Below are 15,410 nucleotides of genomic sequence, written 5' to 3'. Positions count from 1 at the left end.
AAGAGTTTTGTTTTTGTTAAAGCAGAATGCCAATTCAAGATGTGCAGCTTCAATACGTTTGTTGGTTTTGCAACATTGACAATCCTATAGAATATAAGTACCACCAGCAATGTCTGACCCAGAGAAAGGGGCATACATTTGGCACATATTGATCTCTTCTTTGTGTTGTTCTGCATTTTCGTCTTAGTGAATCCAAGTTCCATCCCAGCAATCTTTAAGAAACACTGAACAGATGTTGCGGTCCATCACAAACATGAGCATTAAGGCCTGAATTCCATCCATGATAATATTGAGCCTCAACAGAAAAATGTGAAAGGCTTCATTTTGGTATCAAAAAATGCTGGATGCTAAAAACAAAATATGATGCACTGTAATTGCATACTTGGAAACAAGAACCTAAACAGGTGTATTATGGAAGAGTCATTCAATGCCAAGTGACCATATGGCCCCTGGGTTCACTGGGACAATAGGTTTGTTCACACACATCCAAATGCATTGGCTAACAGGACTACAGGCACCAGAATGCACTGTAATGGAGTTACAAAAAAGCATTGTCCCAGTGAACCTGGATCTATTTGTTTAATTTAGGATACAAGTGGACGAGGAGGTATCCAGGCCTCAAGTCCAGCTCAAAACTGCACAGTACATCAAATAACATTTTATTTCTTGCACTTGTATTATTATTATTATTATTATTATTATTATTATTATTATTATTATTATTATACACACACCATTTGTTTTTTTACAAAAACAACATTCAACTGAATAATTTTGAATGTTATTTTCAGACATCTGGTGTAAAAAGTTACTGGCGACACTTTAAAATACTGCCTGTTTTATGATGCCCAGTTCTGGTCACCTCACTATAAAAAAGATATTGCTGCTCTAGAAAGAGTGCAAAGAAGAGCGACCAGAATTATTCCAGGCTAAAAAGGCATGTCATATGCAGACAGGCTAAAGGAATTTAATCTGTTCAGTCTTGAACAAAGAAGACTACGTGGCGACCTAATTCAAGCATTCAAAATTCTAAAAGGTATTGACAGTGTCGACCCAAGGGACTTTTTCAGCCTGAAAAAAGAAACAAGGACCAGGGGTCACAAATGGAGTTTAGACAAAGGGGCATTCAGAACAGAAAATAGGAGGCACTTTTTTACACAGAGAATTGTGAAGTTCTGGAATCAACTCCCCAGTAATGTTGTTGAAGCCGGCACCCTAGGATCCTTCAAAAAGCTGCTTGATGAGATTCTGGGATCAATAAGCTACTAACAACCAAACGAGCAAGATGGGCCGAATGGCCTCCTCTCGTTTGTAAACTTTCTTATGTTCTTATGTTCTTATGAACTATGGGTTTAATATGAAATTAATGCAAAAAGATGTTTCTTAGGAAGTAATACCTCCAGGTTTAATGTTGAAATACATATAATAAAACAAAAGGGGGAAGGAATTGTCGTCCTCATTTCTGTTGTCTTGGCTGAGCCACGCTCGTCACTGCCTCACTGACAGTCTGGTCAACTCTTCTAATGTCTAAATGTCTAATGTCTTACTTGGGTGTTGATCTGCTGTGATGTGCTACACTACTTTTGAAGGGCTTGGCTGAGACTGCTTAAAAAGGTATGTCCCATGCCGTTTTTAATTTTTTTATTATTTATTTATTTTTTTAATAAAAAAAACTAAGGTATTAGCTGTTGCGATTTCTGTTGGTTAGAATCAACTAGCCATATTGATTCAGTGTTAAAGGGGGTCTACAGCCACATCCCAGGATAAAAAAAGAAATAATCTTAGCACATTATACATCAAGTTCCATCAAAATACTAGCAAATAAGCAGGCACATTTGCTTTTGTAATTGTAACCTCTTTAACTTAAACTTTCTACAGTACAACACACTTGCCTTTAAAGAAGTCTTACTGTCTGCTACTTTTCAAATTTCAACCCAGCACACTGACAACTGCACTTGTCGAAGGAATCATAGCGGCCCAGCAAGCTAACCACTTTCCCAGGTGACAGCTGACACCACTATCTGCTGCATTGCATCTCTATGCTTCAGGTACTGCTCTCAAACCAGCTTCCTACCACTTCCTCTGCCTCTTACCTCAAACCGCTGGGCTGCACAAACCCTTCAGCAATTCAGTACTCCTGCCCACACACCGCCCCCAACAAGCCACTTCTTCGTTACTAGAGTAGGAGGCCAAGGGAATTGATTAATTTGCAGCATGGTTCATTTTCAGGTTTAAATGTAGAGTACAGAAATGTAACGCTAAAATCACATTACAATGCATACCACGCTACACAGGGCACAATACCACATACAGCAAGTAGGCCTATCACTCGAAAAGTAATGGTCCTGGTTAGGTGGTGTACCTTGTATGAGATGTCATAAGATAACTGAAAGACCACTGTATTGTCATAAACCTGTATTACAATTCAGAGATTTTTTTTTTCCCTCAGGTACAGTATACTTTGGGTACAGCGCACAAATTTTGCACTTCCCTTTATCAAATAGGTGTTAAATGTGCAGTTTTGAAAGAAACACAAGTTAACCCTTAGCGGTCCATTTATTCAGCGCTTGTCAGGCGCGTCAGGTCCAATTTTTTTTCACATGCGCTGTTTATTTTACACACGCTGTTTAAAATATTTTTTTTCAGAGTAAAACAGGTTTAAAAGGCACTGAATCGCAAAAGGACACTCAGTACTGTATCTCCAGCCAAGCCCCACCCCTTGTTCGCTGTATTTTTCACATACCTCTTTATAGACATGCATACTGATAAATCCTCTCCTGATCACTTGTTTTATCACCAAACTCCTCAATAATGTGATCCAAGTCATTATTTTATTACTATAACAGCTCAAAAAGCTCTGCAAATGTCCGTGATATTCTTTGAGTGCTGGATGCGGAAGCAGCTATCTCCATTGTTTATGTCCATGGTATCTCTGTGGTGCATGGGGCTATCAGATAAGCCCTTTTTTTCGGCAACATTCAGCTCCTATCATTCTCACTTGGCTATTGAAAGGTTTTTTCAGCTTTTTCTGGAAAAAAAAATGACTAGAGACCTGTGCTTTATGTATTTTTGATGATGTCGGACAGAGTCTGACATCGGACTGGAAAGGGAAAATTGTAATGTCGAACCTGGTCTGACATAGGACAGCTAAGGGTTAAAAAACTAAATCTAGGACTAAGAAATGTCTCAGTTTGCTTGCATAATGTTCAGAAAGTCTCCTACTGTTCCACATCCTAGGTCATTTAACCTCATGGTCAAAGCAGGTTACTGGCTGCAAAACAAGCTCATTGCTCTGTTAGTTACAACCACTGTAATTATCTTGATGTCTTATCCCCATTCTGTGGTCCTTTTTGTAAATGCCTACAGTATATGCCGAGGGTTCCTGCTTCTTGGGCTGGTAATGTGAATAAAATTAACAGCTGGAGAACAGGTCACTGACTCCTTATTCAGTGTAGCTCCACTTCCAAACAACTCCTCACCTGGGCTGCAGCCAAGCAGTATAATTGTACTTGCCTGGGGCTCAGCACATGCTGATAATGAGAGCTGCATCTCACTGTGGAAAGTGGCTTTGCTTCCATAGGCGGGACTAAAAAAAAAAAGACTGCCAAAACAGACCCCTGCCTAACATACTCTGGAGGTGGACCACTGGGATGGAAATAAGAATTCTGTTGGACATCAGTTTCACCCATTCCAGGTTTTAATACAAGCTTGATTAGGCCTAGTGTATAGGTAACAAGCTGAGATGTGTCTTTTTAAACTCACAGTAAAACCAGGAATGGAATGCTTTTTCTTACAGGTATAGATGGCAGACATGTGTCTCCCAGTCTCCACAGCCACAGCTGCTGAGGTGATATACAAGGCTTGGGCAAAGCATTAGAAACACCTGCCAAAACAATGTCAGTTGGAAAAAGGGCAGCGATGGGCTAAAGTATTTAAATTACTTACCGTTCCCTCAAGTACATTTTTTACTGAACTTTTTATGATGCTTGCACTGTGTTTTTTTTATAAGGTGCTTTCACCCAAACCAAGGGGCTGGTCTTCACTTCTGCCATAGATCTATGCAGTCCAGTGGTTAAATCCCAGCTCAGCCACTGGCTCATTGTGTGACCCTGAGCAAGTCACTTAACCTCCTTGTACTTCGTCTTTGGGGTGAGACGTTCTTTGTAAGTGACTCTGCAGCTGATGCATAGTTCACACACCCTAGTCTCGTATCTTGTAAAGCGCTTTGTGATGGTGGTCCACTATGAAAGGCGCTATATAAAAATAAAATATTATTATTATTATTATTATTATTATTATTATTATTATTATTATTATTATTATTATCATCGTCATCATCTAGTGATCTGCCAATTTGGCCCAAGTTTCCTTTTACTTTGCTGGTAATACACAGCAGTGAATTGGAGCTGCCAAGAGGAAAATAACTAATTTTAGGACCTGGTTAGAATAAAGACCAGGACTGGAATAGATCTCGAGGGCCAGTCGAGTACCAGTGCTCCAGGTGCTTTTAGAATTACCAAAGTGATAATGCAGTTAGAATACTTTTCACTGCTGCTGAGAAATGTCACATTCAGTAGCTCAAAATAAATATTTGTTATGAGTGGTTCATTTCTTTAGCACCCTACAACAGCAAAACAGCACTGAGGAATTCCCCCCAGTAATAGGCAATGACTGAGCAGGCAGTAGGAAGCATGCATCAGGACCCAAACTCTGGTGAGCAATAGTGAATAAACAGCCAATGTCAAAGGAGCCAGTGTTACGTAACCAATGTAATCTTCCACATGGGGTTTCAAAGAGGCTTTACCTGAGGGGGTAGGTCAGGCCAACGCAGTTATGTATTGAAGATCTGCAGTTCACATTATATAGTGGAGATGATTTATGGATTTATTACAATCCACACATTTAAAGTATCATATTGATTATACTGTAAAATAGGTGAAACAGTACAGGGGAGCAGGAACCTGTGTAAGAGTCTACAGTGTCTCAGATATTATGGTGAAATATCTTTTTCACAGACAGTAGATGTCATATTTTATTGTGCCTGTTAAATGCAGGAGTAAGGGTTTAGAATAGCAGGGGGTCTTATGTTGATTGGCGAGTGTGCGTGTTTTAATCTGCGGATTACTTTTATGGTCTCCTACAAAGACATTAGAGGAATTCAGCATGTTCAAAATGCACACGTATACTGTAGGTTGTGTTATTCTGGGACGTGCTCTCTAAAAGACTGCACAGGTGACCTGCCATAACATTATCAACAAGGTGCAACCAAGAAAGCATTTGAGGGGACGAGACTGCAAGGTTTTTAAAAAAACCTTGTGGAGGGTGAAAATATGCAACAAAAAAGTGCTTTCAGGACTCTCTTCTGAAACCCCAGTGTTTTGTGCAAACTTGGGTATGTAAGCACCAGCCAACAGAGTGCTTACAATCCCAAAGTCTGACTATCGAGGAGACAGAACACAAGTATGATGGACAGCCCACATTACATAAGTTAGTGTCGCAGTTGTCGGGTGTTTCTATGTGTATACAGCAACCACAAGGTGCAAATCTGTTTCTACTCATACTTAGGGTTTTGTTTAAAAAAAAGGTGCCATGAACCACTTTGTACACTCATCTGCACAAGTTAAAGAATTAATTCACATTTTCTTTGGTGTTGTTGGTAAGTGCAGTTCTGTTTTTAAATATACAAGTATAAAAGTTTACAGAAAGCCCAAAATATAACCATGCAACTCTATTAAACCACACATCTGCCTTCGCAGCGACCACAAGGTAGCCATAGCGAGCCTCCCCCAGCAGCCCAGTGCACTTTCAATGCCCTCAGAGCAGGTCAAGTTTCCACTTCTCATGTATTAATCTTGCTAACCTACTATCCTGTTTTGCCCTGGAAATCCCTAATTTGGAATTAGCCAGGCATGATGAGATGGGTGTGTAACAGAACAATAAAGAGCATGCTCCAGTACCATGGAGAGCAGCTAGTATAAAGTGCTCATTACTTATTCAGCCAATGGGAGAGAGGCATACTGTATCAGTACATACTTTTATTTGTTTTCATGTGGAGCTGATCACATTTACGAAAGGGACTGTAAGTAAGAAACGTAATATGAAAAATTGTGCAGTTTAAATATATATTTATTTCTTTTTTTTAATAAATGTAGACATTGCCAATGGGTTTTAGATCCCATTTTTCTCCACAATTTAGATTTGAATTGCCAATTGTTTTATTATTAATCCTGTTCACCGCTGCAACCTCCCTGGTCACTACTTAAATACTAATGAATAGTAATAAGCAAACAGTGAAAAAGCACAGTCCTGTTATTGTACAAAAAGATACCTGAGCTGGTGTGACAGGGTACACCCTGCCCCTGTATTTGCATGTATTGTTTAGTATTTGTGGCATGTTATTATTTAAATGTATGAATGTTTGAGGTGCACAAGTGTTTTCGGTTGGCAGGGAAGGAGTAATTACCTTCCCTGCCAAATCACTTCACATGCAGACTGTGCCTGGGCCTGTTTGAACAATTTAACAATCAATTGAGCCCAGGCACAGCTGCATAAAAGAGGCAAGGATCGCTCACTCAGGGTGGGTTGTTCAGAGGAGGAACATTACAAGTAAAGAACTAAAAAATACAGCGTATAAGAAACAACCGCTGCTGAGCTAATCGCTGTAACCGCAAGGTATTTGTTTTGTGTCTCCACTAGTGCTTGTTTATTTTGGCCCTTGTGCTGCTTGCTTTGCCACAGCTGGCTACAGAGTTAATCAAAGTACTTTCAGTACCACAAACAGCACTTGGGAGGCCAATACAAATCATTTAAAGATGACTATTCCATTTGGTGCTGCTTAACCCAGTCCGTACAACACAATCTGTTTTGTCAATATGCTAATAAGCTATTTTGTAATGAAAAACCTACTTCAAAAGGAACTCTGCACGTTTACAGTCCACGAGCGCTGAACTGCTGCTACCTTCGGGAAAATACCACAATAGTTTAACAGGTGAAAATCACCATTAATCAATAACATACATGCAGGAAGAAATATATTATGATCCAGCAAGCACTTTAGGTAAGAAGCCACAGGTATTGAGAATATAAGAACATAAGAAATGATACGTGCCAGGCTACTTTATTAGGACCTGTGCCAAATATCAGGTCAGGCCTTCATTTGCCCTGCCTTGACAAGGCTTGCCATAGACTCCATAAGTTGCTGCAAGGAATCTCGAGGGATGTTATTAATATGTCAAATGCGGCATTCAGGTTCATCCAAACATGCACAACTGGATTAAGATCTGGGGGTTGTGGTGGCCATAAAAGATGCCTAAAGTTTCTGTCATGCTCCTCACATTGTCTGCAAACAAATCTGGCATGGTGGATGGGTGCTTGACTGTTTTGATAGTAGCCATTGCCATCAAGGTTCAAGTGCAGCATTGATGGGTGGGCTTGATCTACAACAATACTTTAGTAAACCACAGCACCTTTATAGTGCTTCAGGGGTGTCAAATTCAGTCAGGGAGACAGGACCCAGTACAATGGGCAAACAGAGTATGTTCCCAGTTTTAGAGGTAGAGCTACTTCAGGCATTTATTATTATCCTGCTTTGTAATTTCTGTTCTGCACAGCACTTAACCACTTAACATTCAAGATTGGTCTAAGCCACTAACAGAGGTGTAGGGCTTGAAATAGCTACCACTGGGAATAAACTACTGAAATCTCTTAAGAATAAAACAAGGCAAAGAAAGCACCAGGCAAGCCAACAAACTAGAGGCCAACCAGCATGTGAGACACTAGTCCTGCAGATGGAGACAGCCTCCCGAAGAACTATAAAGACAATGGCAATACTAGAATGGATCATAGTGAGAACGGGATAATCTCTGTAACAATGTCATGCCTAGAAAAGCTCATTATGAATAATAGCTACCCATCAAAAGCATGACCTTTGCACAGCCATCTGAAATTGCATTTGAATTGTGGGCTGTCATGCACTGTATGTCTGCACCTGGGAATTATTTGGGTTTCTATATGGCAATGTTTATAAGGTTGTTACTGAGGAGGTAAGGCCTGTATGTTAGTTATGAGGCCAGTGCATCTGAAACAAAAGTTGTGAAACCAGCTGTATTCATGTTTTTTGTATACTGTCACTTTGATCAAGAAAATGAATGAATATATTATATATATATATATATATATATATATATATATATATATATATATATATATATTATATATATATATAGCACAGCAAAGCTCTGCCCTTTTTAAATTGGCAGGGATGGGGTTAATTTCCCCTACCTGCCTGGGTTTATTATGTTCAGGTGGCTGGGGTTGATTAGTTGATTAGGTTAATTAACAATCAATCAGCACCCAGCCACCTGACATAAAAGGAGGCCTCTGCTTCTCATTTGGGAGGAGGGAGCTGAGGAAGCAGGTTGGTGTTTTGTTGGTTGTGATTTTTCAATTTTCTAAATCCAGTGAAGGCACTGCCCAGCCTGGAAACCTTTATTTTGTACATTTTGCTTTTTTTTGCAGTTCAAAAATACTATTTTTATTATAAATAACACAAAATAAAAGTGCACAAGGGCCAAAACAAAGGGACTGAAACACAAAAAGAAAGACAAAAAGCAAATGCACAAAATAAAGGTTTCCAGGCTGGGCAATGCCTTCACTGGATTTAGAAAATTGAAAAATCACAACCAACAGAACACCAACCTGCTTCCTCAGCTCCCTCCTCCCAAATGAGAAGCAGAGGCCTCCTTTTATGTCAGGTGGCTGGGTGCTGATTGATTGTTAATTAACCTAATCAACTAATCAACCCCAGCCACCTGAACATAGTAAACCCAGGCAGGTAGGGGAAATTAACCCCATCCCTGCCAATTTAAAAAGGGCAGAGCTTTGCTCTGCCAAAATATATAAAATTAAAAAACACATGTTTAAATTAAAAAGAAAAAAAAAAAACCACTATTAATTTCACCGTTCCAATATCTAAGTGAACATACTGTGGTTCTTAAACACAAAACTGATCAAACACCACATGTCTATATCGTGCCTAGCAACCAGCCCTCATCTTTTGAGGCCACAGCATAAAATGCAAATTGCAATGGCTGAACTACTGGATTTGCAGTGCCAAATCCTTCCTTGAAAGGGCAGTTCAAATTCTCTTTACTGAAGCCCATTTCGAAATCTTCCCGACTGCGCTCTTCCAATTGCATAAAGCATATTGAAATGTTTCCAGAGCTGTTAGCAGGGGCTGCAGCTAGGATATGTGCCCAGAAGGCAAGAGCAGAAGTCGCAAGCAAACCTGCCTCCCTGTCCTTACTTATTAGCCTACCCTGAGAGGCCAAATCAATTCACATGAGGATTTATTAATGACACATAACCACAAAGCAAAACTGAGGGACACAAATATCAGGGAGCTGTTAACATTTTTTAAACAATTTATGTTTCTGGTTTTCCTTGAAGGAAAATATAGCAATAAGGTTAGGATGAAATCACTGGTTTGAAAATATTGATAAAGCATGTCTATGTGCCTGTGGGGCTGCTCTGAGGAAAAGGGGCTTAGTAGCATTTGCATATGGGTTGTAGTGTGCTTTACCCCCCGCCATCCTGCCACTGGCATCCCCCAATCTCTGCCCCAGCAGCAGCCAGGGAACTGTGCAAAAGCCCAGCTCCTCCGTGCATATTTACTCTCCATCCAGACAGGCAGCCAGACTGTATTCAAGACATCTTAACAGCAAAACCAAGCAGAATTTCACACGCACACAGAACGTTATAAATCACTTACAAGAAATTCACCAATTCCAGTCTTGTTTTTTGTCAGAATTGCAATACATTTTATCCAGTGCTTAGAAAACACTAAATCACCAAGAAATCCTGTGATTTTTAAAAAAAAAATATGCTGTGTTAATACATTGTGTGTTGGGTGTTTCATATTGTAGAAGAGATGCATTTTTTACTGTTTTAGCAGTCGAAAATGCTCAGCTTTGCTTCATCTTGTTTTCAGTTTTATTTTTTGATTTTTTGATACTCCTGGGGACCCCGTGGCTGCTGGTTTTCATTCCACCCAAGCTCTCAATTACTTAACTATACCCTTAATTGAACTAAAAATGTGCTTAATTAGATCTTTTTACTTGTTATCAGCTCTTAAACAGTTCAAGTTACTTATCAAATGTCATAGTTGACTTGAAATATGCAACAGTTTAAGCATGAAAACAAATAAAAATGTCTAATTAAGCAAATTATCAACTAAGGGTCTAGTTAATTAATTGAGAGTTCAGTTGGAATGAAAACCAGCAGCCACAGGGGGGTCCCCAGGACCGAGTTTGAGAAGCCCTGGTTTAATGTGTCTATTGTAGTTTCAGTGGCAATTCAATTTTATGGCAGGTTTTACAACTACTCTGATAATAAAGTCTGATTATCTGTAGAGAACTGACTGCAGCTGTTGCTAGAATCTGTGATGTACAGACATCTGAACTGGTGTTTGTGTATTCATTCAAGCCCAATTACAAATCATCCAGTTTCAGACTTCCAATATAGCTCGAATAATTGTGAGTTTCTATTGACCTCAATAAATTAACATTTATTTTTTGTTTGACAGTGTTGTATTTGAAATCTAAAAGATATAAAACAAGATTTGTTTCTAGACCTGCTTACTGTTGCTGTGGACTGAGATTCAAGGATACCTACTGTAGCCTACCACACTAGGGTCTTCCAACAGCACAATTTAGTTATAAACATGAGAAATTATCATCACAGCAGAAAACAAGTTACAAAAATATTTGGACTTAACGATGCAGAGTTAGCAACACAGTCTGGAGCACAAAGCAATGAATCAATAAATAACCGTCACAAAGAATTGTAAGGAGATAATTGTAAAAGGATAGGTTTCTTATACTGTTAAGAAAATGAGGTCAACAAACGCAATGGCAAAACATTTCTTCTCTGTTTCAATACACGGGTAATTCCAGGATTTCAAAATAAATCTTAATAAACTGAGTCACTTGAGTCGCCTCTCATTTCTGACTGGTAACCATTGTGTCCCAGCGGCTCGCTGTCTCCCTCTCTCTTTCTGAAACCAGGTTTTCTAAAGATTAAAACTATACACCACACAGGCCACTTTATTTACACAAAGCTGTAAATCTGCTCAAAGGCTTTAAGAATTAATACCACTGTTAAGAGAGCCATCAGATTCCATGAAATGATACAGATGAGATGAATTTTCCCAACATCCCCAACATGCCCATGGAATAAAACAGCAAGGCAGTACAATGCATGGTCCCTCAGCCTGACTGTTCAAGGTGATCAGTGTTGAAATGTTAGCCAAGTTTTAAACATGTTTGACTTTAATATGAAGCCACTGTGTTGGCTCCGTTACATGACTTAGCGTATTTTGCGTACAGGGTAAGTCAAATAGTCTTTTTCTATGTGCACAACAATGCAGTCATTTATAAATGCCCCAGCACTCCATTTAATGGCTTTTCCTGTTGGGTTTTCTGATTGGTTCATCCATTACTTTGACCAATTAAATGATATACACAGTTAGAAACTAAGAGAGATATTCAGAAACAACATTTGAGTCTTAATGCCTACTGGTGTTTCCTAATGTGAAATTAACTTGGCACACTTGGGTGTGCCCTGACACCCATTGTTTTGCAGGAAACAACTCCACAGCACCTCCATCCACTCCAGTGAGCAGCAGAGCGGATGCCTGTGGGAAATGCAGATACAGTGTCCCAGTCATAACAATGTTATAACTGGGTGGTAAAATGGAGGCATCCTGTCCATGGCTATCTGATACACACTACCTGAAACAAAGAATGTTCAGATAGCTGTATCATATCACGATCAACTGTATATTACATTAGTAATAATTAATATAGGTTCAGATTACAGTAATGTACAGAATATGGAACCTGTAATAATTGGACACAAACGTGGAAATGGCAAGGAAATGCATGCACCGTGTAATATACTTAGGACTTCTGATTTCTGGTTTTAACTGATAAAGCACCCCGATACAAAAGAAATGAAATCGGTGGACAGACAATAAACACAGGAAAACACCGGAAAAACTGCAGAAATGGTTAATCAATTGACGTTGACTTTACCCTTAAAAAAAATAAAACATACTACAAAAATAATAATAAATACATTTCCCAGTGCTGCTGGGCAATGTCCCGCATTCCTGATTTGTATCTATCATTGATTCGTTCTGAATACTTTAAACCTGCCCCAGCTACTGAGTGACAGCACATTCCCACATTTCTACTGGAAACTCCGCGTGCGAGATTTAAAACGAGATTACAATCAGGATCGAGGCTTGTTAGCGGGATTTAAAGGCGTATCACAGTTAAGATACAGAGGATTTAAAACAGAATTGTGGCAAAATATACCAAAATGCCTACACACAAAAACCCCAGAAGAATGTGCCCGTGACCATAGGGATTTCATTGTGGAAGACAGTAAAGGAAAGAAGGTAAGTGTGCAAGTACTGTTGAGTTGCTATATATATTCTGACAGAAAAAAAAACGCTCTAGCATTTTGGAAAGTAACCAAAAACACTCATTTCATACAGTATATCAAAAACAAAAGCCTGAAAAAAAAAACAATTTACAAGAAAATAGCTAAAAATAAGCACAGAAAAATACAATTAATAAAAACCAAACAAACAGAAGCCCTAAGTATACTGCATTTTATTTTTTCCCCCATAACATTGTCTGGCTTTCACTAAAATAACTAATTTTGGCTTTAACAACTATCAATCAGGTTCAAAACAAAACAACCCCTCATTTATTATCACAACTTCTTTATTATTTTGATAATGTTTCACAGTCTTTATTTTCATTTTACCTCTGGTGAAGCCAGCTGCTGATAATCGATAACCGAAAACTTAATTTCATTGTCGTGTGGTACCCTATTACCTTCTGCACAGGAAGTGAATATAAAGTGTGGTGGTGGCATGAAAATAGGGGAGTCAAACATTTAACAAGCTACAGAACAACGCTATGTAGTGTGCGAGAGTGTTGGGGTGATAATGACAGGTAAGAAAATCAAGCTTATATTGCTCTTCTATGAGCTATTCCACACTGTTTGGACACTTGCACAACTCAGCACAGTACAGTACATCCCAGAAGAGATCAACTACTGGGTGTCACAAGCACTCATTACGACTGCAGCGAAGTGGTCACTGGGAGCTATTTCAGGAAATCAGCACGAACATAGTAAAAAAAATATATTCTGCAAGAGAAAATAAGCACATTCTTAAAACTTTATCTCAAGAGAATTTTTAATAATAGATCAAGTGTGTCATGCTCATTATAAAAACTCTTGATTAAAATGAAGGTCGTTTTAAATTAGATTCAGCTCGCAAGGGACTTTTATATATGTGTTGGACATTTACACTTAGGTAGAGTAGTTTTGGTAGGAAATGTTCAATGTTATCTGCCTCTTGATGAATCAAGTCCAGGTGTTGTTATGGTGGTGGTCTCAGATGGCAAGTTGCAATGGTATTCCCTATTGGTAGAAAGGTACCACAGTGGTAACATTTACATATAATGACTTACCAATGATATGACGATAGTAACCAGTAATGCATTGTAGTACCAGGAATTGTACCATATCTATACCACCATGCTAACATATAATGAGCGCTGGGCAATAATGTTTCAATCTACTGTACTGCCATTGCTACAGCTGTAGAGCGGCAATTTCTTTCTTTCTTTTTTGTTTTGCCAGAGCAAATGAAACACAGCACCCTGAAGAGCAATACATTCCAACCTCATTGCAATGCTCCCACACACGCTCCTATAACAATGCTTTATATACCTGACTATCACTCTGCTCAAACTGGAAATATCAAATGCAAAAACCCCCAGGTCAGAGCTAGGCAAGTCCACTTTTAAACTGCTTTCCCTTCACGGCATACCTAAAAACGGTACCTTTCTTCTTTGAAGGCCTGGGATTGAATCTGGCTAAGTGAAATGAGTTGGGTGAGCTCAACTTGGCTCCCCATAATCATGCATTGGCATACTATTTGTCCAATAGAGGTCTTTCATCTCTTTAATGACTGCCACTTCCTATATGTTTAGAACCAGATAACAATGAGAATCTAGTGTTTTTAGACAGTGCTATATATTTTTTTTCCATAAGAGAGTGTATTAAAAAACATACATAGGTATTTTAAATAGCAGTTTTGATGATATTCACCACATGGCACAAGCAAGCTTGATTTACCTATCCAGGATCAAGCCAATCAAAAGAAAGCTGATTTCCTTATAAAAAAAGTGTCCATGAGTAAAAGCATAGCAAATTGTAATAATGCATAACAAAAGCATGTATTGTAAAGACCAGCGAGGGATGGTAAAGCTTATTAATAAGCATGGAAAACCAGGATAAACTATGGTAAATACACAGTATAACCATGGGGAAAGCATGGGAAAACTGCGAAAAAACACTGCATAAACTTGTAGAAGATTCTTATAATATCAACATACTGTATGTCATCATTCCACTTTGCTAAATTGCTATCATTGGGGTTGTGTGGCATGGGCAACCACGTACTGCACAGTAGATAGGCTCCTAGGCCATGCATGTATGTACTTCCTTACATCTCTATGTGTGTACAATATGAATGCGTGTACTGTACATTCAAATTAAACCAATGCAATGTACTTCCCTATACAGCATAATAATAATAATAATAATAATAATAATAATAATAATAATAATAATAATAAGTTTACATATTATTAAAGGATAACAATGTATGCGTGCATTAGTGTAAAATGCTGTACATTCTCTGTATGCGTCGACCGTTATTTTAAGGTGATTTAACGACAATTACTTTAATTTGTTGTTGCAATGCCCACCTGCAGTGTTCATAGAACTAGTAATTCGTCGTCCAACACAAACCGAAATAGGAATAAATTCCCATTCAAAACAAAGACCGTATTCTTACCGTGTTTTCTTGATTCTATATGCCATGCTGTGCCAATCGATGAGGTTTGTTACGCGGCATACGGAGCCGTTATCTTCTTGCAAAATAATAATAAGAATTTAAAGAAAATTTAAATACAGGCGAATCAAGAATGTCTGATCAAGTCTTGGGTTTTATACATGGAAAAAAAAAATCATATTTATGGATTTATTAATTTTTGAAAGAACGATTTTCTTCCCTGAAAAGCAGCAACCAAGCCCCCAAAACGAAGCTCAATTCCAATTCACTGTATGTTCATTATCAGACAAAACTCGCCTCCTACACACTTATACTTACACACACACAGACAGACCAAAACAATTTAAAGAGACAGCGCCATATATCAGTTGTTCATCACGTTAACTCTTTTTAAAAGTTGTTTTTTTTTTTTTTTTTTTTTAAAGTCTGTTATCATGGCTAAAATAAAGGTGTGCATGCCTGTATGCTAGAT

The 15,410-nt window shown here is 38.5% G+C and overlaps 1 protein-coding gene across 1 annotated transcript in view; it reads right to left on the bottom strand.

The window, feature by feature from the left end:
• Window positions 1–15,183, bottom strand: part of LOC121330754 (F-box/LRR-repeat protein 16-like) — a 31,284-nt gene extending 16,101 nt beyond the window's left edge. The window contains exon 1 of the mRNA XM_041277482.1: window positions 14,942–15,183. The gene's annotated coding sequence lies outside the window, so the exon portion shown is untranslated. The remainder of the gene's footprint in view (window positions 1–14,941) is intronic.
• Window positions 15,184–15,410: the final 227 nt, after the last annotated feature.

Source organism: Polyodon spathula, chromosome 18, assembly GCF_017654505.1.
Source record: "Polyodon spathula isolate WHYD16114869_AA chromosome 18, ASM1765450v1, whole genome shotgun sequence".
Classification (NCBI taxonomy): Eukaryota; Metazoa; Chordata; class Actinopteri; order Acipenseriformes; family Polyodontidae; genus Polyodon; species Polyodon spathula.
The sequence above is the reverse complement of the archived record's forward strand: the minus strand, read 5'-3'. Positions and strand labels throughout refer to the sequence as shown.